Source organism: Arvicola amphibius, chromosome 4 (genome assembly GCF_903992535.2).
Source record: "Arvicola amphibius chromosome 4, mArvAmp1.2, whole genome shotgun sequence".
Classification (NCBI taxonomy): domain Eukaryota; kingdom Metazoa; phylum Chordata; class Mammalia; order Rodentia; family Cricetidae; genus Arvicola; species Arvicola amphibius.
The window spans coordinates 157,656,168-157,680,750 of record NC_052050.1 but is presented as its reverse complement, the minus strand read 5'-3'; the positions used below and the strand labels follow the sequence as shown (position 1 = coordinate 157,680,750).

At 43.8% G+C, this 24,583-nt stretch overlaps 1 protein-coding gene and 1 pseudogene across 2 annotated transcripts in view; both read right to left on the bottom strand.

The window, feature by feature from the left end:
* Nalf1 (NALCN channel auxiliary factor 1) overlaps window positions 1-24,583 on the bottom strand; it is a 462,371-nt gene that overhangs the window by 54,497 nt on the left and 383,291 nt on the right. The gene's annotated exons all lie outside the window — the stretch shown is intronic.
* LOC119813566 lies at window positions 15,420-16,341 on the bottom strand (annotated as a pseudogene).

Here is a 24,583-nt window from a genome sequence, read left to right as displayed (position 1 = left end):
TTAAAGTTAAAGCCTGTCTTTTTTATTTAAACAGAAAAAGGGGAAATGATGGAGGCTTCCCATTGGCTAATAAAGAAACTGCCTGGCCCATTTGATTGGCCAGCCCTTAGGTGGGCGGAGTAGACAGAACAGGAAGAAGGAAGTGAGGTAGATGGCTCAGTCAGATGCTACGCCTCTCTTAAGTTAGACAGACTGCCGTGCCTCTGCTCAGAGAGATGCCAGATGCGATGAAGCCAGCCATCAGGTCAGACATGCTGAATCTTTCCCGGTGTTACAAAGATTATTAGATATGGGTTAGTCAAGATGTGAGTAAGAGGCTGGAACTAATGAGCCAGGCAGTATAAAAGCAGGCCACCTGCAGCCCCTCCACTACAAAGGCTAACATGGAGAAGAGCTTGGCTGGGTGGAGAAAAGGCATGTTGTGCCCGGAGGGATCCAGGGAGCAGTGTAGCCTCAGTCTGCCCCGCAGGGTACCAGAAGGTAAGGAGGGAGTGGGACACAGGACTTGTTGTCTTCCTGTAAGATAAAGATCTTGCCACACTAGTCACATAATACGGTTGTGGCAGGGGTCAGTCCCTCACAGGACTGGGTAGAGTAGGGGCTTGAACCAAAGCTATTGATCGTGTCACATGACTTCTTCACAAGGAAGCACACAGCCTGGAGTCATAGAGAGAGGGTAGGGTGGAAACAAGATGGAGGAGTGAGAAGAGGGGAAGGAAGGAGAAAGGGGCAGGTTGAGGAAGGTGGAATCCTATCGTTTCCTCAGCCAATCTTCACAGAGGAACTGTGTTACTTCTGCTCTATTTTCTTCAATGACAAGTGGTCTGTCCATTCATACTAGTCTCCGTCCGTTCATACTAGTCTCCGTCCATTCATACTAGTCTCCATCCGTTCATACTAGTCTCTGTCCATTCATACTAGTCTCTGTCCGTTCATACTAGTCTCCGTCCGTTCATACTAGTCTCCATCCGTTCATACTAGTCTCTGTCCATTCATACTAGTCTCCGTCCGTTCATACTAGTCTCCATCCATTCATACTAGTCTCCATCCGTTCATACTAGTCTCTGTCCATTCATACTAGTCTCTGTCCGTTCATACTAGTCTCCGTCCGTTCATACTAGTCTCCATCCGTTCATACTAGTCTCTGTCCATTCATACTAGTCTCTGTCCTTAACCTACATTTGCAGCAAGAAGCACACTGGTCAGCTGTCATGCAAGAAAGAATGACATCATCAGATCCTCCCTTCGTTGAAGCTGTCTACATGGGGAATTTAATGCTTCATTCATTATCTCTCGTGACCTCATTAGACTACCTTGAATTTTTTTAATTCTAAACTTTTTTTTTAATATTTATGAGCAGACATGTTCTCTAAAATGCCATCATAAATAGCACACTTAAATTCCATTCAAATTTAAAAATAGTTGAGTTGGTTTATACCTATAAGAAACATTTGAACCGAGGCTCTTGTTTTCTTCTTCCTGGGCCTTCTCTATTTTTTTTTTCAATTTTTCCTCTGTACTTGAGAAGTTTTCTGACTTCCATTTACCCAGGGGCAGCTTCAGTTTGGGGGCACTGAAGCACCGCCACTTAGTCAGACAGCCAGCAGGCTCTCTCCAGATCGATCTGCCCATAAATCAAAAGTGACACTGTGTGACAGACCATAGATTCTTTGTTTGCAGGCAACAGTGGAGTGGGTTCTTTTCTTTTTTTGAAGATACCTGTGCCCTGGGGCTACCCCCCAAGATTTTCACCCTATTCTCTCTAGTAAGGCCCTGAAGAGCCCAAGGGCCAGTAGAACCTCCTGAGCCCTTTCCCCTCAGCTGTCCAGCACTTCTGAGGTGTGCTGGCATCTGCTATCAAGGCTCCTTAATCCTGCAACAGCATTTCTCTCTCCACTAGGCATATGGCTGCTCAGACACGGGGACCTCAGCTTGTCTCCAGTCCTCTGCCTCAGCACCCAGATGCTTGCTTTATGGATATTCCTCTCCAGACATGGGGTCGGGGTAGGCACTGGGATGATCCAGTTCCTAACTGATTCAAAGCTTCTGCATGGACTCCCCCCCCCCATTTCCCCATGGGCCCTTCCTGCATTTTTCAGAGCTTGGCTAAAGGTATCATGCAGAGGGTTTTCTCTCTCAGAGTCACACTGGATCTCTCTGACAGGCAACCCATCACATCAGGTCCCCCACCTCTGCTTTCATTTCTACAGTGCCTCCTGCTGCACATGTGAGTGACTAGATTTGAAAGGCCAGTGGGCTCCCATGTTCCCAATGCTGTGTTCAGGCAACCAAGTCACACACAAAGGCATGGTGGTGACCGGACAAATGAACAACCACCAAGGGTCAGTGACACAGATACGGACTGTTAGACATCCCCATTTCAAGTTCACAGTGGTCTTGTAGGCAGGATGCCACTACCATCCTTACTTTGTGGGTCCGAGATGGGAAAACATGAAGCTACCAAGGTGGCACAGATGGATGGAACAGAGCCAACATCTGGATTCATATGGGTAGCTCTACAGCTGCTGGAAAGCTTTTAGTTTGATCTAAGACTCAAACCGGCTCTTGAAGATTAGGTGAAGAGAGGAGACAGAACTAGAAATCATGGAAGCTTTCAGAGACTGGGGTGGACATGGAACAGAAAAATAATTGAGAGCAACAATGAAAATACGTAGACCATAGCATAAACTTTATTATGAGAGTTGTGATTAGTGGCTTCTAGGGTCACTCATACAACTGCAAGACTCACAGCTGCTGACAGAGAGGTGACCTCCTGTGGGGCAGCCTGAGCTAACACAGAGAAAACATTAAAGAAGTGTCAGCACACCCAACCTAAGAGGACCTCTGCTGCTGATTCTGGTTGGCATACTCCCGGCACCTCTATTATTCCTGATTTTATCCCTATCAATTAACCTATGGTTGAGAGAAGCATTGTAAATCAAGCTAATACTATAATTGCAATCATTATTAGCCTATTGGCTTATAGCACAAAAATACTCAGTCTTATTATCCTGAGTCACGGTGGTGAGTGATAAATATTATTTGACATATGGGGAAGTCACATTTATGTCATGATTCCTTTTCAGAATTAACTTAAAAAAATTAAGATTGAACTCGGAATGTATTCAGGGTAATCTTAATTTTCTTAATCATTAAAATGTCAATAGAACTTTTTTCTACGCTCTGCCTCATGGGAAGAAATTATAGGTAGTTCATGGGAAGCATCTGACCATTTTGTTCACAAACCAGAGATTCTTATTTTAAGGACAAAGAAAAAGGGCAGACGTCTTGAAGATTGCCAGTTCTCCTGTAGAGCGGTGTCTGGTAAAGAAAGCAGAGCCAGGCTGACATGCAGCCTGTTCATTCTGGTTTGCGGACAGAAAACTCAACGAATCTGTGAGCATGTGGAGAAGGTTCATCAAAAATTTACAAATTTTAACATTCATCAAGTTCTCAGCTCGGGCAAGCACAGGCATTGCGCACATCACCTCACTGAACGCTTACTTATGTGGCTTGATGTTCTCACCATTTAGAATTTGAAGCCGTCGGGAGTACTTCCACGTTTCAACACACCTACTAAACAACAGAGTCCACTTCTCAGTTTTGTCTTCACGGGAGCTTGTCTTTAACCGCCTTTCTTTAACTGCCCTCAAACAAAGGCATGGAATCCTTTCCGTTGGCCAGTGCCTCAGAACATAGAAACAATAGGAAGAAGCCAGAGAGAAAACCAACAGTATTTGACAGCATGTTTTTTTTTTTTTCAGCCAAATTGCACTTATTGAACAACACTGATAATCAGTAGTCTAGATGGACTCAGAAAAGCACACTGTTAAAATTTGAGGAACTTCTCTGTCCTAGTCAGGGTTTTTATTGGTGCAAAGACACACCCTGGCCATGGCAACTCTTATGAAGGAAAACATTTAGTTGGGATGGCTTATAGTTTCAGAGATTTAGTCCATTATCATCGTGGTGGGATATGGCAGTATATAGAAACACATGGTGCTGGAGAAGGAGCTGAGAGTTCTACATCTTGATCCACAGGCCACAGGGAGTAAACCGAGTTGAACTTCTGAGACCTCAAAGCCCACCCACACAGTGACACACTTCCTCCAGCAAGGCCACACCTCCCAATAGTGCCACTCCTTATAGACCAAGCATTCAAACACATGAGTCTATAGGGACCATACCTATTCAAACCACCACATTCCCAAATAATGTCTCTAATAAACATGATTAAAAATGTAAGTTTGAGCTGACAAGATGGCTCATCAGGTCAATGGAGATGCCAGATAGAAGGAGAGGAGGTACCTCCAAAGGTTATCTCCTGACCTCCACACATGTACTGTGGCAAGCACCTGAATACACATATACTCTCAACACTCACAAAATTAAATACATTTAATTAAAATAAATTATGAAAATGTATAATAAAACAGATTTTAGATTTATGTGTAAGTTGTATTTGTTAATACTGAGGGTCAATTGATAGGATCACATGGGAGATAGGTCTCTGCATGTCTGAGTAAAGTTTCTAGATAGTCTTTGCTGTGGGAACTCCTTCAACCAATAGCCTGTAAGATACAGCCCATGTTGGGCATGGTCTCATGTACTATAAATGCAGACAAAAAGCATGGCAGGCCTCTTGGCTGCTGGATTTGATTCTGGTTCCCAGCACTCCCAGAGGACTGTGGATCACTACTCTTTCTGTGAGTTTATCCCTAGATAAATAAATCTTTGCTATATTTCATTCCTGGCTATCATAGAACTATTTTTTATGCTATTAAAATGGCACCCGAGGAACTTGGGCTCACATACCTGTCACCCACTCCGGGTCCAGGTCCTTGTACATCTGCTCAGGGTTACGAAGTAGCTGAGAGCTCACCAGCAGCTCAGCAGTCTCTGCCTGGGCAACTGCCAGGATCAGGTCTGCTAGGTGTACACAGGCAGAAGAGCAAGACGGATTCCCACTGCCATACAGATATTTCCAGGCTGTGCAGTGTGTTGCATGGTAGATTTAGCTTTTACTCAGATAAAAAGGGTTTATGCACTGCGTGCTCCTCCCCAAAGTTGAGGTGGTGAACGCAGATCCTACCTGGCAGTCCCAGAAATGGTGGTAAAGGTACCTTCACCATATTGAAAGACTGAAAAAGGCAAAGCCAGCATCCAGGACAGCTGCAACCACACTGCTTACCATTCTAAAATGCTCATTGTTAGAAAAAGATTTCAGATATGCAATAGGACAGATTCAGACAGAAAAGACTTCTAAACGAGACACAGTGTGTTGAAAAAATGTACATAGGCTTGGGAGAGAGAAGAAAAAGAGTATAGACAGTTAAAAAAAAATAAATAGTTTTAAAAAAACAAAGTCTTTAAAGAGACAGCAAAAGTAATGTAAAAGAGTATGGACAGTCATACATTAAAGGAGTAAAAAAAAAATAAACCACATAAAAATGGGATATACACAGAGTCTTGATTATGTATATTATTGTATTTTATTTGATATTTTTGACTGCAGAGAGGCATTTGTTTCTTGGGGGCTGCTAAGTTAAACCAACATAAAAATATCTTGACTTCAAAATTTGGGTCTAAGGTTATGCTGTTTGGAAAATAGGTTCTGCTTTTGTTTCACAACATTGAGGAGGAAAAATAAAAACTCTGCTGATTGTTGGCAGCGCCATTCCATGAGCCATTCCCAGACTGAACTAAAGGAGAGAGAGAGGGATAAGCACCAGCACTTCTTCTGCTTCCTGACTGCGGATGCAATGAGACCAGCCACCGTAAGTATGGAGCCGCTGTAAGCTTTCGTCACCATACCTTCTCCACACTGATGAACTAACCAACAAACTCCGAGTCAAAAACAACCTTCCTTCTTTAAGCTGCTTTTATCAGATACTTTGTTGAATAAACAAGAAAAAATAATGAATACAGAAATAGAAATGAATCACCCTGTTTCTTGTTTCTTATTCATTGTTCTGTGTTTATGATCACCTCAGCCCTCCTGGAGCACATTGAATATTTCCATATGATGTGTCTCCTACAGCTGCCTGGTGCTATATCAGAAATCAGTCATGATAGGAGTATCTACCCCGAAAAGTCAGCAAACAACATTAGCAAAGACTTGGCACTGTTTGGTTGACTACCCGGTCTTAAGAACGGACTGGAGGAAACGTTACTAAGCTACAGTTAACTAAATCTGCCTTCTGTGCGTCAGTGCTGCCTGGTGAGACACAACAGTTACAGAAAACCTCCAGCATTTGAGCAACAGTACCCTGCAATTCATTAAAACAATGTTTCCGTAGCTGAGCAACTGCACCTCCTTCTAGCTGGTGCTACTCCAGCGAGTTTTTCCTCTAGCTTGGAAAACAAGACTTCTTTCCCATGGGTAGACATTATTTGCCCAGCCAAAAGCCTCAAGGATGGAATATCTGTAAGCACAGAATATTCCCAGAGTCTGGCTCCATCTCTATCTTTGATTATATACATCCCGTCAACTCTACTCTTTCGGTGCTAGGGAGTGGTCAAAATGCAAGCTTGTGTTAATTAGAGGTATTCACAGAACTGGGGCTCAGTCGATAAGGATGGGCCGATGTGGGGTGACGACTTAAGAAAAACACTTCTGTCTATGGTCACCTATTACTGCTATAAGCAGCCCCTATTTTACTTTTTTGTACCAACTTAAAGATCGTAGTTTTGGGTGTTAAAAATTCAAAATTAGGTGAGTGTATCTGTTTGGTTTCTGGTAAGGGTATGTGATAGGTAGCTTTATAGTGGGAACCCATTAAGGAAGATCATATAGGAAGGAGAAACAGGGACAGAGAGCTGAGGGGCCTGAAGCCTGAGGCATCAGCTCACTCTCTCAACTCCTGGCTCTTGCCAAAGCAGCTACAGCATGCATTAACAAAGCATCATTCCCTTTAGACAGAATTCTCAATACGACCCATGGCCCCACCCACTGAAGGTCCTACAGTCTCAGCATTGCTGCATTTATGACTAAGCCACCAACACAGGAACTCACAAGGTCAAACCGTCTCCAATCCAAAAGCAACATTCTTTAAATTAGTGACATATGCGTAAGTGCATGTGTGCACATGCATGCCCATGCCCAGTTCTTCCTTGCAAGTCCCCTGCTCATCTTTTAACAGTAAGCCACAGCATTTGTCGTGGCTGGACTCTACAGTTACCACAGTCCCTTCTCACAGAGCACATGATCTTCAACTAGCTATAGGAATCCAAAATGCTCATCCATACATCATGTTCTTGAGGGGCGTTACAGCAAGTTCTGTGTAAAGCAGTGGGCTGGAGCCTTCCAGGTGGTTGCGCCAATCCTTCCTCATTCCTTTTTTTTTTTCTGCTTTGAGTTTAATCTGAGATGAATTCTTAGGGAAAGCACTGAAGTAGTTAATACAGGACCTCAGAGAATCAGAGATGGGTTTCCCTTTGCTTCTGAGGGGCTGCAGCAGGGAGCTCTCTCATGTGTAAGGAGGTCAGAGACCTACTCTGGCTACATGCTGCCCCAGGTGGTTCAGTGTCTGGACTGTTGCTACTCCTCCCTCAACAGCATAAAAAGTCATTTTTTAGTTGGATGCTGTACATTTGTATTTCAAGCAAAATGTAATGTTTGTTTCTGTTTTTACAGTGTAGGACTCTGTTTGCCTTCACACACTGGAAGCCAACATGAAACAAAACATTTTTCATCACCATGCGGCTAATCCGTTTGCCTAAAGATGGAGCTGGAAGAGAGCCTGCAGGTCTAAAGGTCGTAACTGGTTAGCATTCTACAGTGCTGAAACTTAATTAGCATAGATGCAAAGCTGCAGGCCAATCTCATAAGGGGATCTTTATCACAGCTAATGACATGCCTGTGGTGAGCTCTCTCAGGATGATGCGGGAGCAGACATGCTTGCATGATCTTGGCTTCTTAGAGAAAGAGGTGCTTCCAGCACGGACAGGAAGTGGTCTACAGTCTTTCTGCATTCAAGACATCACAGGCAGAACATTGTGCTGCACTGACCAAATAAATTCCCTAAAGCAAGGGGGGGGGGGGCACAGTGATGCTCAGTCTATGAGGGGACCACAGTGGTGAAGGCTTAAAAAGCGACATCTCAGAGAGACAGCTCTAGGACACCCGCCAACACGTGAAGGGTGTTCAAAGTGAAGAGCAACAACCGAGACCACATGTGTGCCTCCAGATGACAACAACCTAAAAGAGACCACCTGGGACCTTCCCAGATTTTACATTCTGCTGGAAAGTGAAAAAGGGGGAACTCCGGGCAGGTTCTCGGAAGCAGTCCTGACTTCTGCCCTTCTTGTCTGCATCTGTAAAGGAGTTTAGCTGAAACCAGGCTACCATTTCATGGAGGCCTCCGAGACTTGAGAGGCGAACCAGAAAGGTTGTGGTCCTTTTCATACAGTAGGTCGGCCGCTATATAAAACCCTGCTCGTATGTCAGGTTGCAGAAACGACTCGTGTGAGAGAAGGGTGTTCCAGCTCATGTCACCGGAAAGCTTGCATTTAAGAGTGGAAAACTGAAGTGCACAAAACGCACAGAGAGCTTGGAGGGGTTCAGAATGGGGAGAGAAAGACAAGGCCATGGTGAAACAGCCATGGTCAAGTCATAGACTGCAAAAGCCTGATGGAGGAGAGTTATCTGTCTATGTTTCTTTCATTGATTAATTAATAAAGAAAACTGCCTTGGCCCTTTAAGAACAGAAAATTAGGTAGGTGGAGTAGACAGAACAGAATTGTGGGAACAAGGAAGTAGAGTTAGGAAGACGCTTCAGGCAGTCTCCATAGGCAGTCTCCATGCTGCTCCTCTCCGAGATGGACGCAGGTTAAGATCTCTCCTGGTAAGCCACACCTCGTGGTGCTACCCAGATAACTAAATATGGGTTAAAGCAAGATATGAGAATTAGCCAATAAGAGGCTGAAACTATGGGCCAGGCAGTGTTTTAAAAGAATACAGTTTCCGTGTAATTATTTCGGGTGTAAAGCTAGCCAGCGGCGGGTGGCGGGACGCAGCCCCGCCGCTTCACACTACAAAAGCCAATGCTGAGAACCAGAGATATGAGACTATAAGGAGTAGCAATACAGGATTAAGATAGGGTAACGGGAACAGGAGAGATGGCCAGTAGTTATGAGCTCATACCACTGTGGCAAAGGGGCTGAGTGTAGTTCCCAGCACCCCTTTGTGTGGTTCACAACTGCCTGTAGCTCCAGCTGTATGGGATACGATGCCCCTCACAGCCTCCACAGGTGCCTGCACTTACAAGGGCCTGCTCGCCTGCCCTACACCTAACTTAAAAACAGAGCAAAAGAGAAAGCAACAAGACATCCCTGACCTAATGCACAGTGGGATGGACCTTATTCAAAAGTTGGTTATACCTTCCGGTTTTCCTTCTGCTTGCAGATGACCCCTGATGCCAGGCTCTGGAGGAATGATTCAGCATGGCTGCTGCCTTTTAAATGAGACCTTTCCTTATTAAAAAAAAAAAAAGGATGGCATTGTGTACAAAAGGTAATTGTTCCCCTTGAGCTCCAGCAACCCCGAGGGATCACCCACATCAGAGACAAAGCGTGCACCACAGCCCGCGCATCTTTGCTGCTTAGGCATGTTATTTTCTCCACATACTGGTGAGCTTTCCATGCAAAGGCCTTTGCCTTCCCCTTCTGTGCAGGGTGCCTTAGGAAGGGGGACTCGAGTTGCTTTCTTTCTCTTTCTGTGTGTGCCATCACTGCCTCCTCCTCACCTTCAAGCCTGGAGCCCCGGGGATGTCCATCTGTCACTGAAGTATCGGACATACCACCTCCTTCAGTTCTGATTTGGAACCTCTGGCTTTTCTGGGTCGGAAATTGGTAAAGTTAGTAAACATTACTCATTGCATTTGTGTCTTTTAACCTAACCACCAGAGTCGTGCATATCCTCTGTGTCCTGCCCCTATCTGTACTGCGCCCAATTGGCTAGGAGCAGTATTCTGTTGGGCTAAGGGAAGGAGTAGGCAGGGCTCCTCTCCCAACCTTTGCCAAGACCACAAGAAAATAATGAGCAAACCCACTACCCAATGAAGACTAAAGGCTGCAGAGCAGACTCAATGAAATATCGCTGGAAGTAGAAACTTATTGTGGAATTTGCTGCTGTCAACTGGCTTATACTTTTCAAGGTAGATAAGTTGTACGACATATACCTTGTTCTTAGCGATAACGGATTAATTTCTTTTTGTAGCTGTATTAATTTCCATTTTGCTGCTGTGATAAATTGCTGTACAAAATGTAGCCCGAGTCAGAAAGGGGTTATCTGAGCTCACAATTACAGGTTACAGACCATCAAAATGGGGACATCAGGGAACTTAAAACAGCCGGTTACATCACATCCACACTCAAAAGCAGAGAGAAATTAATGCATTTATGCTCGGGGTTCACCTAGATTCACCTAGATTTCTGTGTTTTTTTTTTTTTTTTTTTTTTTTTTTTTTTTTTTTTTTTTTTTTGTGGATTAGGATCCAAAGGATTAGCAGAATATGCTGCTCATAGCAGGCAGGCTTTCCCACCTAAATAATCAAGGTGAGAGCCCACAGGCGCGTTCACAATTCAGCCCCTCACTGGGACTCTCTCCTTGCATAATTCTAGATTGTAATACATTGCTGTTAAAACTAACCACACCAGTCTTTGTACAGTAGAAAAAGAATGTTGAACTATAAAGGTGTCTAGAAGTCTATCAACATTCCCTTTCTTCAAGACAGCGGCTGGCATACAAGTTAATGTGTTCTGAACAATGGAACCCCAGTCCCAAATTCTACAAAGACAAAGGTGACCCCTGTCTTATTTCTTTGCTGCCATTGTGTGTACTTGATAGGAACACAGTTGACTTGTCCTTTATGAGTCAATCTGTGTTATCAGAAAGGGGGCAAGGGGAGCATTAAATGGAAAACTCTCTCGTTTTGACTCCCGTCTATTTTTCTACATTCTGAAATCTATTTTCTTTGAATGCAGATATGACAGGGGTCTCCAGGGGCCCCAGAAGGTGTGGATATTGATTACTTGTGTGCTCTGTTTCTCACCATCCTGTCAGCACCTTACGTCAATCTTCAGATTGCTTCCCGACAGGAACACTTTGGGAGAAGGTGCCTCTCTACTCAAGTTCACGAATGCTCATAGGACCCAGATGGTCAGACCGTTGTTAGTGATCCTGAAACAGATGACTTCTCTCCATTTCCCCCTACGAATCACAGTATATAGGACCTGAAGATCAGCAGTGACTTAATGAAGCTAACATATATGAAAAGGATATCAAAGAAAATGTCATAAAAGGGAGAGGACAGAGTCAGGGGTCACTGACTTACCCTGATCTCATAGGGTGGTTCACCTCTACATGTTCATTGACTTGAGTGCATCAGAGAACATAGCTCCAATATTTCCACTTCAATATGCCAATGTCAAAACGTAGCCTGATAGTCAAAAGAACTTCTCATTCCTCCCGTCTCCATTTTAACTAAGTACTGAAGCATGAAAATACATCTACGCTCTCTGCGATTTCTAGAGCACTTCTGGGATCATTTGTCGAATGGACAGATCATTAACTTCTGGAACTTACATTAATCTTCCCAGGATTTCAACATTAGTGCCTATTTAACTAATTTTAAACTCACAGAGCCAGGTCTGGCTCTTCGTTTTACAAATCTATCTTCAAATAAAACATTAACCAACATTTGTTTGTCTCATTTCAGTAAACGTGACCCTACCAACAAGCCACACTTATTAATAAACTTGACATTTTTATCTCTTTACATGCTTTGGACTCACATTAAGTGGTAAATAAGATTGAATGCAGTTCTCTTTGAAAACACCACATAAAATTAAGCAGTACTTATAAAAATGTACCACTGAGATGATATCATTGTAGGAAGGTTCTGGTCTCACATTTTGTCCAATATTATTACCATGGCAAAGGAACGTGTACCATGGAACTCTAGGTCGTTACCGAGCACTTAGGCTGGACAAGATCTTTCCTGTTTATATGGTGACCTTAGTATTACAGGAAAGTCAAAGGGGCCAGTCAAACTCTGTGTCATAATTGTAACGCGCGCAATTGGTGCCCAGTGCATGAGCATTTCTTCAATTATGAGGGTCAGGAACTTAATAACTAGTAAGCATGTGCAAACTGCAAACGCTAAGGTGTGGATATCAGGAACAATGACCTTGAATGTTCAACAGAGGCTAGGAATGGCAAGGAGAGCTTGGGAAGGGTCTGTCTTACTTCCCCAGACCTTCCCGTGTGGTCAGCAGAGTCTTCCTTCTTTCAGGCCATAACAGACCAGAGTAACTAGGGATCCAAGAGGAGTCTTCTGAACCTTCAAATGAGCTCTACCTCACATTTACAAATATTTAGGTTCTGAATATCCCACAAAATTAGAACAAATATATGCACTCCTGACACTCACTGTCTTGATAATAAACACACACATACACGCGTGTGGATTCCTTTTTCTGATTCATTGCAGTCCCTGAGTGTAGAGGATAAAGCATATTTTTTGGATGATATAGTTCATTTATTAGTTAATGGTCCATAGAATCCATCCTATTATATCTCTTCCCTATGAAAATCATTCCAGTCACTTTCCCTAGATAAGAACGGTGTGGGAAGAACTCAGATCCTGCCTTTCAGCTCTGCTGGTTTCTACAGCCACCTCCTAGGGGCAGCAGATGCTTGTGGGCAAGCTAAGAATTTAGTTGAGCACTGTGCAATCTGAGAAAGCTTTCATCCGATTAATGCAAAGACCGCATTTGACAAATCCAGAGACTAAATAAATGTGAGGGGAAAAATCTTTAAATCACTTTGTTCAATGGTGATATTCAAACTCTCCCATGAGAGAAGCATGTCATTATGAAATTATGTGTTCATGAATTTTTTACAATCTTGATGCCCCCCTCTTCCCCACTGTGCATTAAGTTGCTTTTCTTTTGCTCACTAGTCTGTTTAATCGCTTTCTGGATAATTTTCCTTCTGGCCAAGGTATACCACTTGATTCTCCTTATTTTAAAAACAAAAGTTTATCTGTAGATATAAAAGTTATCCTAAAAAAGAAACATAAAGCACTCTGTGGGATTTTTCTAAAATTAAAAATTTAGAGAAACCATTGTAATTTCTTTGCCCTGTTAGCATGGGGTCCACTTTTGCCATGTGTAATTCATTACCCTGAGACTTGTCCTTTATCATCCAAGGAAGTGACATAAATGTAATCACCATCTCTAAGACATATCTGAAGAAGTTAGTGCTTGTGGTCAGCTGGATGCAGGGGAGCTCTGATGTTCTGGGGGAGAGATGATGGAGATATTGTCTCATGAAAAATTACTATTTCCTATACTTTTGTTTTAAACACAGCATTTCATGTAGCTCTGACTGGCCTTAACCTCCCTATATACCAAAAAGATAAGTACGATTTGGACTCCTGACCTTTCTGCTTTCATCTCCCCTGTGCCAGGACGACAAGCGTGTACCGCCACACCAAGTCTACGCCGTGCTGGATGGAGGTTAAACTCTGGGCTTTGTATGTGGCATGTAAGGCATCGTCCCAGACACGGGACCACACCCCAGCCCTTTATACTTGACCTTATTTGCTTCCAGGTACCCGGGGAGCTTTATTAGGCATGTAATCTCTCTTCCTAATCTCACCAATCAGACCAAGAGAGCATGAGTGCCCTATAGTCAAGGGGTTGCCGGCTGATGGCGATGCAGCAGACAGATCATTTGCATATCCGGCAGACAGTATGAACCTCCCTCTCCTGCAGACAATCCTCCTACACGGCCCACGGGCAGACGCCAGCCCCTGGGTTGGCCTTGGTCTCGCTTGTCACAGAACAGCGGCACCAAGGACAAAAACCTCACGCTTGTTCTGTGCAATTAACTGAAAAACTATCTCATGCTACTTTCTCATCCCACCACGAAAGAAATCACAGATTCACCATCTTAAAGCACGTATGACTGCTCACTGTACGTGAACACGGGGCCAAGTGCTCGCAGCTGTCCTGGAAAGCAGACAGCCACCTTGTCTCGCTGAAATGATACTTCACTCTTTACAAAAACTGTCTGTTTTCCATTGCTAAGTTCATTCTTTCCGCATGCAGCAGCTTTTTGTTTGTTTTATATTTAGGAAATTTGTGTATCTTTCCCATGACAAGACACAAAAAAGGTACAACTTCTTAAAACTCTTCAAAAGGGAAAAAAAAAATACAATTCTGCAAGTAGCAGCAGCTTTGAAAGTACAGACGCGACCGCAGAGGAGGCTCCTGGGAGCAACAATGAAGTGGCAGCAGCTTAGGCTTGAGCCCCAGCCAGTGCCACTGGGAAGGAGCCTTCTTGGAGGGTGTGGGGCTTGAGGGACACAGCAGTGGCCCCTTAATCAATCACCAAACACAATCACATGGCCAGGACAGGGGAGGGGGCTGCTTTGATTCAGAATGGAGGATCCACGGCTGGAAGGGTGGATGGTGTTTTGTCAAATATGGACAGAAGCCCAGAGAGCTGGGTGGCCCAGACGTCTGCCATCATGCCTGCCCTGCCCCCACAAGCACTCTCCAGGAGTAGGGCTCTCTCTGAAGAGTTATCAGGCTGGAGAACTAAATGATCACAAGGGGTCAGCAGAAGGCCTGAGGCACACACAGCACGCAAGCACAGGGAGCCTGACCCCATAGGGAAAGGCAACTGACCTTAAGGGCCCATCCCCATGTTGGGGTGTGTGGGGGAAGGCAAGCTTCCCCACCACAGACACACAAAGACCTCAAATTTTCTGTGACCCACACGGAATGGAGGCCCAAAAGCTCACTAGGAAGAGTAAGTGTTGGGTGCCTGCGATCAGGATTGAATGTGGCAGCACACCCAGCCTAGGAATCCTAGCTTAACATGAGGGTAACACTCCAGTCCTGCTGGAAGGCTGGCTGGAGGCAGAAGGAATGGCAGGACAGATAGACAGAGGACAGACAGAGCCACGTGGACACAGCAAATTCAGTAAATAATTGTGTGTGTGTGTGTGTGTGTGTGTGTGGTCTGTTGTAGACCAGAAGCACCTCAGACACCAGAGCCAGTGGACCTGCAGGCTCCAGTACAGAGAACGGCTCTGTCTCAGGGGCTGTTCAGGCCAGGCAGGACTAGGCTGGGGTACAGAGATGGGAAAGGACTGTCTTGATGGGACTTGATTGGGGAATGCACAGATTTCAGCATTTTCTACGTATATAAGACCTAGAGTCCATTTTTTTTTCTCTTCAGGATCCCATGGGGGCCTCTGTGTGCATCATCCACCTGGCCGTGCATCCTCTCCCCACCTTCCTGTGTGATGGGGATGACTGGGGAGAGACCAGACCTCCTCAGGTTTGTACTCTTCACCATGTTCTGGTCCTAGCCCTTAGGCTGGGGAGAAGCAGACCTGGGCTCAGACATGGTGTTCTTGCAGCAGCCATAACAGGGACTGAGTGACGCCCAGGAAGTAGACATGCATGGGGCAATGCCCAGTGCACAACAGTGTGCACCCTTCAGGAAGGCTGAGGGGCCCTCATGTCTCCAGATCTTCCCAGCGCAGTCTAGACACACCGACTGCTTGTCCTCATTGATGCCTCACTCAAGTGAGGAGTCCAGTCTTCACATCACAGGGGTGGACAGCCATGGTGACCGCACTCCCAGTCACACAGCTGACAGAAAGGACACACAGAAAGATAACCTCTTGGAAGATGGGCAGCCCAGGTGGTTCAGGTTGGCAATCAGGGGGAAGTAGACATTGGAGAAGGGGACATCCCTGAGCAGAGTGGTCCCCAGTCCTTTGCAGAGGTCAGCAATGTATTTCCACAGCAGGTCATGAGTCAGCTGGGTGGCCATGGGTTGAACTTTACTGAGGTTCTTTGAGTCTACTGAGGACTGGGTACCTCCCTGGGCTGAGAGCTGAGCCTGGGCAGCCAGAATCTTCCTTTGAGCAGCAATGTAGCCTGCATCTTGCAACTGGATCTTCAGCATCTCCACGGGGGTGGTCATAATCACCTGGCAGGTACCAGCCCTGCAGCCTGCCAATCTCCTCAGACAGGGTCAGCTTCTGTCCACCCTTAGAGAGATGATGTCTGAAGAAGTCATTAGCTGCCAGTTGATGGCCTTCTCAGGGGTGAGCAGGGTCAGGTTTGCTGCTGCTCCCCTGGACACACCGAAGTAGCTCAGTCAGACACGCTGGCATACATGCACTGGCCATTCTGCTGGTTCTGCAGTTCTGTCTTAGCCAGGTCAATGGGGAACACGCAGGTGACCCCAATTAGCCCTGCAATGCCACTATTGATGAACTTGGCCGGCAGGCTGGTCTGCTTATCAGTCATTTAGACCAAGTGAAGCAGGAGGCTGATTGACCAGGTGATACAAGCAGAGGCACTGGGTAGGGGCTGATGAGGACAGTGTAGGTGGCTTCTGGTGGTGGCTGATGGTGGGGAAGAGATGTCCACACCTTCAGAGCAATTTCTGCCACCAGGGTTGCTTCCTGTTTTGGTTGTTTGTTTCTCTGTGAGTTTCACAACCCCTGGTTTGTGGCTTTCCTTGTGGAAGAATTAGGTACTTAGAACTTTACATATGTGTGATTATCTCTTTGTTTTTTTTTTTTTTTTTTTTTTTTTTTTTTTTTTTTTTTTTTTTTTTTTTTTTTTTTTTTTTTGGTTTTTCGAGACAGGGTTTCTCTGTAGCTTTGGAGCCTGTCCCGGAACTAGCTCTTGTAGACCAGGCTGGTCTCGAACTCACAGAGATCCGCCTGCCTCTGCCTCCCGAGTGCTGGGATTAAAGGCGTGCGCCACCGCCGCCCGGCTATCTCTTTGTGTGTGCATCTATGCACCTACTCAAACTACGAACATGGGTATATAGTGTCATAGAAAGATCACATGGGACTTTGAACACTATCAGAAGCTAACACATGAAGTAGGATTGCACATTAAATGCCCTCCGTTGCTCAGCGATGCCGCGGCTTTGACCTTGAGGATAGGCTGAGTCTGAACATTTTCTCCGTGATCTTCACTGAGGGCTTCAGCATCAGTTCAACCCCTGAGCAGAAGCTGCACCGTTTTATCAGCCATAGAGCACAACCTTCCCAGTGGTGAGCAAGCCAGGTGTTTCTGCACGTTCTCGCTCATGTTCCCACTGATCTCACTAGGCAGCTGGCCCGGGCCCGTCTGCAGCCCGAGTAACTCATGGAAGATCCAGCGCTGGGACTCGGGTTTTGCTTAGCGCATTAGTTCCTGAGTAAGGCTTTCCCCACCATATGTTATTTATTCATCCTCACCTTTGAAGTGCAAGAGTAGCCTAAAACATGGAATTATCTTGGTGCGTAGTGATGGAATGGAAATTGGAAACAGATTGGTCAAACAAAACCTAATGAACTTTGAGTCTAACCAGGATTGTGACCACCACATGCAAACAGACAAAGAACATATGAGCCGAGTGATGGGGTGCAAGCATACATTGATAACAGAAGAAGCACAGACATTGATAACAGAAGAAGCACAGACAGGTAAGTGAAGACATGACCAGCTGCCAGGAGACCAGGAGGGAATGGGACAATGTGGGGAAGCCTGCAAGAGAGGATCCCTGTGAGGAAAACACATTGTCTGTGGGGCATGCATACAGAACTGCATATGCATAAGCACAGAACGCAGCCACACACACACACACACACACACACACACACACACACGGGCGTGAAGGTCAGCCAGCCTGTGGATACATAACGTTATTGTTGATGCCCTGGTTGTGCCATTGAAGGAAACTGAGTTAAGGCAGTGGGGAATATCTTTGCTTCTTGGCTGCATTCCTCTCTTTCCACAATTACCTAAACCAAACATTCAATTAAAGCTGGAAGGGTATTAATCAAGTTGGGTGAATCCTAGGATATTCTAAAAGAAGTCATCTTTAAAAGAAGAACCGGAACGCAAGTTGTGTGGATTAGGAGGTATGGGGGCAGAGAGTAGAGGAATCTGAATATGCACTGTGCTCAGTAGCCAGGGGCTGGGTTGTCCAGTGAGCTGGAGACAAAAGGATGAGCCAGACAGGTCTCCGAGTGAGTCTCAGAGAGCAAGGAGGCAGCCCTGGAGAAGTAACATGCTTTGCTTTATTTTTCTCCACTGGCAATTTATTTTAAGGCGGTAGGAGTAAGATGGCAAGATGAGCGTGTTTCTATTATTCCTCTGGCTTCCGAGTAGAGATCGGATGAGAAATCAGGGAATTGGGAGTGGGAGGAGGTTACTTCAGAAGACAGAGCAATCAGCAGGGGGAGGCTTTGAGAACTAGATGAAACGAGAGAAGTGTGTGTGGAGGAAAACAGATCAGAGAGGTGTTTAGAAGCAAACAAAATAAATTGGGAGGCGGATGGAAAATTTTGTTTATTGGTTAAAGGCTGGTAATGTTATTTACTCAAAACAGAAATACCTTAGAAAATATGGGCACCATGGGGGCACTGACTGGAAAATTTTCAGTGTTTTCAAAGTATTTTAAAGTAAGATTGCATGCCAAGTTTCAATCTATTACTTTTGTAGGAGAATTACTTCACAGCAACTCTTCCGGAGTTCTGAGAGTCGTGTTCAGAAAGGTGACAAGGGAGCCTCTTCATCTTCATTGTCCACTCAGTGACGCCAGGGCAGGCAACTGCTGTCCATGTTAGGGGGTCATGGGTCTTCATCTTGGTTATCATCTACCCAGTGATGTCAGAGCAGGCAACTGCTGGTCCGTGTTAGAACGTCAGTCATGGGAAGGGAGAGACAGAGTCAACACAGATGGGAAACTTTTGCAACGTTAGTAGAAACTCTACTTTGTAATATGAGAAGCGATATGTATCACATGGTGTCACTTTTAATTGTGAATGATGTACAGTTATTTAAGACTGACCAGCTACCTAAAGTTCCTCTTCCAGAAATAATCAAATTTTTCCAGAACATTGAAAATTTAATATCTTTCCAGAACATTTGGCCATTCCTTTAGTTGAATTATTCATGGTCCTTGTCTCCAAGGCCGAATTTACGTCAGTGTTTCCTGGGGGCAATCCGTGCACCATGTACCACAGTAATACTTTAAGTGGTACTCCAATAGAAAGTCTATAAATTTTAATACTTTCCTGGAAATATTGCATAAATTTTGATACCTGGTAACCTGAAGCTATCGGCCATCTTGTTATGAGTTTTAAAATAATTAGAGAGAAGCCATTCTAATATACATACGCAGAGAAGCTATTGTTATATACATACACAAAAACACAAGCTTGATTTAGGCCTCAAAAAACAAGCTTTGATGGCTTATTCTGATCTTAAGGGCCTATTGACATGGCTCCAGGAGAACATGTCCCGCATTTCTACCTGCCCCATATTTGATAGACACTCTTATGCACTTTGACAATGTTTTTTTTCTTTCTTTTTTTTTCCTTTTCCAAGCATGTCATAGCCATTCCTACATGGCAACCCTGCTTCTTTCACAACCAGTTTCTCCTAGGTTTTCAGTCTGCAAATTTCACAAAGATCCTAAGTCAGATATGCAATAAACTGCTCAACATAACACTATCCATTACCGACACTTCTTGATTCCTGCACTTATCTCTCTGCTGTCTATATTCATCTGTATATACTCCTATTTACTATCATCATCTGTCCATCTATGCTCTATCTAGCATTTACCCACCATCTGTGCACCTATTTGCTATCTATCCTCTATCCAGCTATCTATTAACTATATCTGTTTATCTACCTATCATTTGTTAGATTTCTTCTATCATCTCTCAACTTTCTACTTACCTATTTATTATCTACCGTCTAACTATTTAACCATTTATCTAACCATCTATCATCCATCTCTCTACTATCTATTTTCTGTCTATCTTTCTATTATCTATAAACTACCAATCAGAATACTCTGTTTTGCACTAAGAAAACACAGACATGTTCTGTTTTCATTCCTCTAATCATTGCACCCTGTGTCCTCCAGACTTATATACGCCTCAGCTGTTCAAATGTTAAACGTCAAAGAGTGGATATGAACAGATTAAACCCATGGTTCTTCAAATATTGGGTATGATTTCAAGTATAGAATGTTACATTCCAGCTTGGACATGAACACACCATTGAACGATTTTGATGAAATGGATTTTCTGTTTTATTCAAGGGAAAAACATAGAAAATAATACTGTTGGCAGCTTTTATATTTCCAAGAAGTTTTTAGAAAATTAGATGTGTTTGTTGCAAGTTACTACTCCCAACATCAAGAACCACCAGTAATCCTGTTTTCATATGTATGATGTCTTGATGACATCACTCTTTTGGTAGCTGATGGTCTGCAGAGTTCTAAGACATTCCTGGGGCTTTTCCCTTGATGTAACACCAAGATTCTATAAAAGTGCTTAAAAAGGGGATTGGGAGGCTATCATTAAAGGCATTCATCATCTAATAGTGATATCAGGGAGTATTTCAGACCTAACCCAATCTCCAGAGTTCTTTGTAAGCCTGGAGGTTTGACCAAGTGCTAACAGAAGTCAGGAGTACTGAGAGCACAGAGGCTCTGAGGGCATTTGGGCTGACTCAGAAAGAGCTGCTGGGTACTGGATTTATCCAACCACCTGGGTGAGCTTAGAAGGTGGCTTAAGCTGTTATTCAAACACAGCCCACAATGATATGTGAGACTGAGTTGAGAAGCCAGTCAGCAGCTGGCCATGGCCTACAGAACTCTGAGAAAACAGTTGTCAGTTTTGGTACATAAGTTGGAGCCATTTGTTAGCTACCAATTAGAAGCACATGCATAGTTTTAGTGGCAAGCCACATGTCTCAGCAATCTATGGTCTCAAGGCTCATTCCTCTCCCTTCTGAAACTGGGCCACTGTCTTCTCATCTCATGAACCACAGCACAAATACATTGTATTTTATGAAACACAGAACAGATACATTGTATCTCAGGAACGACAGCACAGATACATAGTACCTGGTGAACTTCAGTGCGGATACATTGTATCTTGTGAACCACCGCACAATACATCATATCTCATGAACCACAGAGCAGATACATTGTATCTTGTGAACCACAGTGCAGATACATTGTATCTCGTAAACCACAGCACAGATACATTGTTTCTCATGGACCACAGTGCGGATACATTGTATCTCGTGGACCACATGGCAGACACATTGTATCTCATGAACCACAGCATGGATACATTGTATCTTGTGAACCACAGCATGGATATACTGTATCTTGTGAACCACAGCACAGATATATTGTCTCTAACAATGCACGGAAAATTCATGGCAGTTACACATTGTAAATGAACTTCTTAAACATGAACTCACACAAAACTATGACTCTCTATACATCACATATAAGTACATTCATGTGACAACAAGACCAGCACTTAAGTGTAAGTTTGCAGACATTTTTATGATCAAATTATGATGATATATACACAATGTCATATTCATATATGCATAATATAGATACAAATGCATATATAAAATTAGCATAATTACTGAAAATTAGGCTGAATTTGAACATTTCTACAAAAGAGAATATTATCATCATTATAAAAGTCTATCTTGTTTTATGAGCATGAGTTTTGCCTGTATATAGTTATGTGCACAGTGTGTGAAATGTTCATAGAAGATATCAGAACCCTGGAAATGGAATTACAGATATTTTGATCCACCATAAGGGTGTTGAGAATTGAGCTTGGGTCCTCTGAAAGAAGAGAAAGTGCTCTTAACCACTGAACTATCTCTCTACCTTTGTGTCACCATTGCTAAGATTTTAGTTACATTAGATGATTCTTAATAAAATCTTACACATTTTGCAAAGGCAGTGAAATTAATTGACTTAGGAGTTTTGTAGTTTGTAAACCATGATTTTCAGTTGTCTTCAAGAAATTGTAGGTCAGCATCAACGTATATTTTCTACCATGCAGTACTTCATAGACTGTCAAACAACCCAAACTTTTAAAGAAAACCTTCAGGCAGGGGAAACAAATATCATATATCTTGGGTAGCTTTGTAATGCTTCTACCTCTGTAGGAAGCCAGAAACAAAGACAACCATCACATCAGATATGGGGATTAACCCTGCTACATACCACAGCCAAGTGGTACAAGCTGTATGTGAAATAGGATTAAAGCTTATATACAAAACATTATAATCTACAATATACAAACAAAAAGACATATATATCTACTCATAAAAAGGAAAATATGCTAATATCATATCAGAACATGCCACCCCATGATACAGCACTGTGATACTTGAGGAAAGAGAAATAGAGGTGTTTTCCATCTTTTTAATATTGTCCCCTGAAGCAACTCAGGGGATTTAAGATCATCTGAGTGTACTGTGAAACATATCACAAGACTCTTATGTAAGGAGTTACCTCAACGTGCTTGGGAAAAAGCGGTCAAAGTCACTGAGATGACAAGAAATGGATATCAGGTTTGCTGGGGGTTCCACAAAGTACTAATTATATTTCTCACAGCTGTGACAAAATGCCTGACAGATGCGACTTAGGGAGGAAAGGGTTATTTTGACTCACAATTGGAGGGAATTTCAGTCCACCATAGCAGAGAGGCCTAGTCTGTGCCAACGGGAGCCTGATGTGTCTAGTCACATAGTGGCAGGCAAGAGGGGGGGGAACCAATTCTAGACTATATCATATAAGGAGAGTCCATAGCCAGTGCCCCACCTCTGCCGCTGGGACTCTACCCCCTGAAAGGCTCATAGCATCATAAGCACTGTCACCAGCTATCAACCAAGTGTTCAAACACACATCCCGTGGGGGTGTTTTGTATCCAACCACTTACATCCATGTCTGTCACCATCAGATGCTGTACTCTTCCTAACCTATGTATTGAGGAATTACCAGCCATCATCAAACCTAGTACTAAAATACTCAAGTTTACTTTTCCTGAGCATCTCCCCCCTTTTTTTTTGTAAAAACTCAAGTGTTACACAAAACTTACATTAAATAAACTAGTATGTTGTTCCCTTGCTAGTCAGTCTTTTATTATGCAGGCTTTAGCTGGGAATCTGTAATATATAAAATTATGTTTTCCTTCTCCAAACCTTCATACTAAATGCAAAGTTCTAATTTTCTATTTCAAATATCTTGTTTCTAAGGAAGCCTGAGGGTGTTTGCAACATCTGTCTTTGTTATAGTCACTTGATGAGCTTTATTCTCAAATTCAGCTTCTTGGAAAATAATGACCAAGGATTATCAGAAACTGTACCAAGAGTCTAACTGTGACAAGTGCCTGTCCTGGGAGAGGTGCTCAGGACATGCTGTTCTTTTGTGCCTGGTGATTGAATAGCCAGTTTCCTAGACTCTTTGGTGACACATCTATCGAGAGCAGAAGATGGATGGGAGAAGCACTATGTACTAGATACTATGAAGTATAAAATATCGGCCTGGGCATTACTGTACGATGCTGCATCTGGAGAGAAAGTAAACCGAAGATGCCACAAGTGCAGGTCTCGAAACACAGAGCTGCTGGGGCCCAGGCCCCATAGTGTGCCCAGAAGACAGACTGGCAAGTAATGATCAGACAGGAAAACCTGGCCATGAGGGCTGCTTGGCTCCTCCTGAGGCTAATGTGGAGAAAAGGAAGCGATAGAAATTGTACCCACAATCCTTCTAACCATGCAACAAAAGGCAGCAGCAGAGTTTTATAGCTCCCTTATTAATTTTATAGCTCCCATATCAATTCTTTTAGATGGTAATACATTTTAGACAGTGTTATGGAATGAATGTTTGTGTGCCTAAAAGAAATGTGTGTCCTGGAGTCTTAATATCCAATATGATGGGGCTGGAGGGGTCAGGGGGGGGATGCTGATTATGGTTGCCTCAGCTCAAGAGAGTAGAGTTCTTATAATCACATCACTGGCCTTGGAAGAACCAACTAGAGTAGACTCTTATGCTCCAAACCCTCAGTCCCCTGCCTCCATACACTATGATGTGACGGCGTTTCAAGAGGGCAGGCAGTAAAAATACTAACATTTTAATTTATGGTTTTCTAAAATCACTGTCTACACAATAAAATTCTTCTGTAGTTTTCATTCATTCATCATTGAGAAACATAACCCACTTTATGTAGAACTGAATTATGATTAATGTAGCATAGTATTCCGTTTGCCTTTTTGGGAGGTGAGCTTCTAGGTACATCTCTCCACCGTGGTCAGAGATACTTCTCTCTGCTGTGAGCAGCAGTGAATGGGTGGGTGTAGAATTCCACAGCTCTCCAAGGTGCTGAGAAAATGTGGCAACTGAGTCTTCAGCCCTAAATAGGACATTTTTGTAACAATCCCTCTATGTCTCAGGGAGTCTCCGTAGAAGGGATGGATAGACTGTAAGAAGTAAAAGATGGTGCAAAGAGCTGTGGATGCTGTCTGCTGGGCATGACAGAGCCATTGCAGCCACGGTAGCATAGGGGTGTGGCTGCCTGCACTGCATCTGCAAGGGACTGTGGCTTTTCCACAGTCAGTCATGGGCTGGGCAGGGGCTCACAGGGTCACACCTCTTCCTATGAATTACTGAATACTGATGGAGTCTAAAGGCAGTCATTGCCTTTAGATC